Here is a 5265-nt window from a genome sequence, read left to right as displayed (position 1 = left end):
AAAACCCGGACAAAAATGTAAACAATAACAAAAAAAATTCTCGTTTGATTCAGCTCTAAAGGTAGGTAAGTATGCTGCTGTTGCATAATATAAACAGTTTTTCTTTTTTCCTTGATTTTTTCCGTCGATCTTATTTTCAGTACTGAGTACCAATGCTCCCAACGCCAGGAAGGCCGCTCCCACACCTGGACCCTACCTATCGACCCATCAATTCATGAACCGGAGAGATTTTATGCCTCAGAAAGTTTTTTTTTTAATTTAATTGTTATTCTGTTGGTAACAAATAGAAAACAAAACATAAAAATAATCGCAAATTATTAAAAATTGAATCAATAAACATATTTTTATTTCTACTGCGTATATTTTTAGGCTTAATAAAATAAATATGATTGAATCAAAAAGAAATCTCTTTTAAAAACAAACATATTTTTTTGTTGACCCAGCTGCCAAATTTGACAGCTTACGTCAAAACCATAAAAGCTCTTGTAAATTCGAAAAGATTTTCTTTTTGATTTAACAATCCATGGGTTTTTAAAAACAAAGATACTGGATTGTTGAAATAATAATGATTTCATTTTGCAGCCAAAACAAAATGAAATTCTTATTAAATTTACGTCAGATATTATTACGTTTAAAATATTTTTTTCTGCGTGTAGAATGGACCGGACTCTCGCGGGACAATATCGTTGGGTGTTGGGAACCAACCACAATACTCGCCAAGGCACTGCTATCGGAATCAAAGCAACTCTTCTCTTCACCACCACTCCGCTATCTACTGAGCTACCTGTGGCTGCTATAAGACTCGAATATCCGCTAGCAGTCACTGTAATCTCTGTTTACCTTCCCTGTCAGAAGATCCCTGGACTTAAAGGAAAGTTAATTGACCTACTCCGCTCCATCGACGGCCCAATACTTCTCCTGGGTGATGTAAACGGCCATCACCAAGCATGGGGCAGCCCTCTAAACAACCGCAGGGGCATCGATGTCCTGGAAGCGGCTGAAACTGTTGATCTAACTCCTCTAAATGATGGATCCACAACCTTCATAAGTGGACAAAGGGAATCCGCAATTGACGTGTCTTTCGCCAGCTCAGGAACAATCCATCGCCTTCTATGGAAGGTCATGGAAGACCCGATGGGTAGCGACCACCACCCCATTGAAATCCGACTCGACTGTAGACCAACCGAAGCCTCTCGTAGACCACGCTGGATGTACAATCAAGCAGATTGGACAAGTTATCAAGAGGCAATCACCGGTACCTGCAGAGAATCCGAACCGACCAACCTCTCGGACTACATCGGTTCGATTTTTCAAGCGGCAACAGACACTATTCCTCGATCTAGTACCATCCCAGGACGAAAAGCCCTTCCGTGGTGGGGGACAAACACAAAAATTGCTGTGAAAACCAGGAGAAAGGCTCTTCGTGCCGCCAAGCGATTAAATAAAAACCACCGACAAGGAGGTTGCTTTGGCTCACTACCGTGCAAAAAGGAACGAATGTCGGCAAACTATACGCGATGCGAAAACCCAAAGTTGGGAGAACTTTCTCAACGAAATCAGCCCAAACCAATCGGCAGCTGATCTGTGGGGAGGTTAATGCTTTAAGTGGGAAGAGAAAAAACCGGGGAATCGCACTTAAATATGAAGGAGGAATTACCCGCGATTCAGAAACTATTGCCGATGTGTTTGGAGAATACTTTGCCTCTCTATCAGCCATAGAAGGCTACGAAGAACGCTTCCGTAGGAAAAAAAGTTGCTTCGACACCCCCCATAGCCAGCATGCCAATTCCAGAGAAAACAATTGTGCCGGAAATAAACGAACCCTTCCGGATGAACGAGCTCGCTCTAGCCTTATCAAAGGCTAAAGGCAATTCTGCGGGCCCGGACGAGGTGGGCTATCCTTTGCTCCGGAATCTACCATCAGAAGGAAGACGCAACCTTCTAGATCTAATCAACCAGGAGTGGCTGCACAACTCCCTGCCTCAGGATTGGAAGCACAGTCTCGTGGTCCCGATCCTCAAGCAAGGAAAGCCAGGCAGACAAGCTAGTGATTTCAGGCCGATCTCCCTCACATGCTGTGCCTCCAAAATCGTGGAAAGGATGGTAAATAGACGACTGATGAACTTTCTAGAATCCAGGGACCTACTTGACCACCGTCAACACGCCTTTCGTCCAGGACACGGTACAAACACGTACTTCGCCACACTTGCCCAAGCCCTAGATGACGCTACCTCGAGCGGGCACCACGTCGAACTGGTAGCTTTAGACATAGCAAAAGCATATAATAGAGCTTGGATGCCAGATGTCATCCGACAAATGGCTGATTGGGGCCTTGGCGGGCACCTGATGCATTTCGTGAAGAATTTCTTGGCAAACCGCACCTTTCAGGTACTTCTGGGAAACCACCGTTCCGCAACATTCCGAGAGGAGACTGGCGTACCACAGGGTTCGGTTATCACGGTCACCCTTTTCTTAATTTGTATGAATGGAGTTTTCGTTAACCTTCCTAAGGAAATTTACATCTGTGTCGCTAGTATCCAATCTACGAAGTATATCATAACAACGCTAACGCTAACGCTAACCTTCCTAAGGAAATTTACATCTTTGGGTACGCAGACGACATTATCCTCCTGATCACTCACAAAACCATAAAGGCACTACGTAGAAAGATGGGCGCTGCCACAAGGGCAGTCTCCCTGTGGACATCACTGACTGGCTTCCAACTCTCAGCCGAAAAATGCACACTAGTGCACATCTGCTCTCACCATCATGCCGTCCTTAACACTCCCATCTGTATCAATGGTACAGCTATTCCCATCAGGAGGTCAGCCCGTATCCTCGGAGTTCGAATTGACCGATATTCGACCTTTTCTGCCCACTTCGACGAAGTCAAGAACGCCTGCAAGACACGCCTTAATCTGCTACGATCCATCGCAGGTCGACACCCAGACAGTAACCGGTCCATTCGTCTTCGAGTTGCTAGAACAATTTTAGAATCACGTCTCCTTTATGAAATCGAAGTTACCTGTCTCGCTCGCGAACAACTTATTACGAAACTAGCCTCTACATATCACCAAGCTATCCGTATCTCATCCGGCCTACTACCATCGACGCCTGCAATTGCAGCTTGCGTGGAAAGTGGAGTAATACCATTCAACCTTCTAGTTACTCAGACCATCTGTAACCGATCAATTTGCTTCGAGGAGAAGACAGCTGGCTCATATGAAGGAGTTTTCCTCCTTAGCGAGGCCAAACAACTCCTTTCAGCCACCGCCAATCTGGAGCTTCCCTCGGTGCCTAGCATACATTGGTGTGGAACCAGAGATTGGAACCTGCGCGGGCCCATTATCGACTTGGCGATAAAGAAGAAGTTCAAGGCAGGATCCAACTCTACGGCACTTGTGAGATCCGTCGCGGAACTCCAGAGAACCAGATACTGCAACCACACTATCCGTTACTCCGATGGATCGGTTTCCCGTGAAGGGGTTGGCATCGGCATCACGGGCCCCCAAATGTCCGTACTACATCGACTTCCAGACCAGTACACTATATTCTCGGCAGAAGCGGTCTCTGCTTTTATTGCTGCTACCGCTCCCTCAAACAAGCCGATTGCCGTATTTACGGACTCCGCAAGTGTAGTTTTAGCCCTCAACTCAGACTCTATTAAGCACTCATGGATCCAAGCCATTCAGCGATATGCCCACAGAACACAACATTTGTATGGATTCCTGGCCACTGCGGCATTCTTGGTAATACGGAGGAGGTCGTTCGCAATGCTGTTGTATTTTATAAGGACTGTTTCAATTTGAAAACAGAAACGCACCTTTCGCAATGCTGAGTTGCAGTTTCATTATTCGAGCACTATTTTGCACCAGATTTGCAACTGCTCGACTATTCTGTTTTATTTCTGAGCGAGTTTGAAACACGAATGGAACTCTGTTTCAAATTTCTTTGGATATATTTAAAGATGTTTCGAAGAACTTCACAAAAAAAACGGAGAACTTCATAGAGAATAGTAAAATTCATGGAACATGATGATTACAAAAATCTTTTAGAACTGTGCGTTGCGCTGATCGTTTGTTTTCCTTGATTTGTTTTCCGTCGATCTTGTTTTCCGTGCTGAGCACCAATGCGACCGACGCGAGGAAGGCAGCTCCCACACCTGGACCCTACTTATCGACCCATCAACTCATGAACCGGGGACCAACGGCTTTACTTCCCTTCCGAAGGAAGGCGTGATCAGAGATGTTATTCCTCAGAACATCCCGGCGGCGCCGACTGGGATTGAACCCAGGCCTGCTGGGGTGAGAGGTAATCACGCTTACCACTACACCACCGGCGCCGTTATTGCGCTGATCGTGTTGCAGTTTTATTTTTGACAGTTTCAAATTATAGAATTGTCGTTTAAAACAATTTTGAAACTCAGCATTGTGAACGGCCTAACAGCTTTTGTAAACAATGACTTCTCTTGATGATTTCTAGAAATTCAAGGCTTGCCCACGCAAACCAACATCCTCAGCGGGTAGGGAAAGACTTTCCCTATTCGATGTTAAGGTTGGTATGCGTGGACGTGCCTTGAATTCCTAGAAATCATCGATAGAAGTCATTGTTTACGCCTCAATTCCTGCTCTATCTAGAATTATAGAAACAAGATTATTTTCATGGTAAATTTTTAAAATTCCCAACCTTGGTGAAAATAACATCCCGACTTTTTCCTGGTTCACTTGCCACCCTGTAAATTTTATCAAGACAAGAGAAAACCCGTTTGTCAAGCAGTTTTGGCGTGACTTTCAACCAGCGGCGATTTCACAAAACTGGACCAACTTATTTCTATTTTTTTATGAAACGCACAAATGATGGCTACTTTTCTGGTGGTTCTAGAAGAAAAAATCTCAAAATAATGTTTTATTTCAAAGTTTGAGTAGTAGTAAACGTCATTTTAACTGCTCGAATGAAGTGGTTAATTGATTTGAATTTGGAACAAATAGAATAAAAAAAAAATGTGTAAAACCCCGTGAGGAATGAATAGTCAGCCCTATTCTGCGAGTCACGTGACTCTCTCTCACCGGTGAGGTGACTCTCCATTTGATTTGCATGGAGAGTCACCTCACACGAGGTGACAATTGTCACCTCACCGGTGAGAGAGTCACGTGACTCGCAGAATAAGGGGGAGTGACTACACTACATACCTAACTGCTAAGCCGGACCGTCCCCAGTAAAAGTAAGATCAGTCAGTGTCATCGAAAAATTATTGAACATGACCAA

This window comes from Ochlerotatus camptorhynchus, unplaced genomic scaffold (assembly GCF_037179485.1).
Source record: "Ochlerotatus camptorhynchus isolate MF236.1 unplaced genomic scaffold, CSIRO-AGI_Acam_v1.1 ptg000043l, whole genome shotgun sequence".
Classification (NCBI taxonomy): domain Eukaryota; kingdom Metazoa; phylum Arthropoda; class Insecta; order Diptera; family Culicidae; genus Ochlerotatus; species Ochlerotatus camptorhynchus.
The sequence above is the reverse complement of the archived record's forward strand: the minus strand, read 5'-3'. Positions refer to the sequence as shown.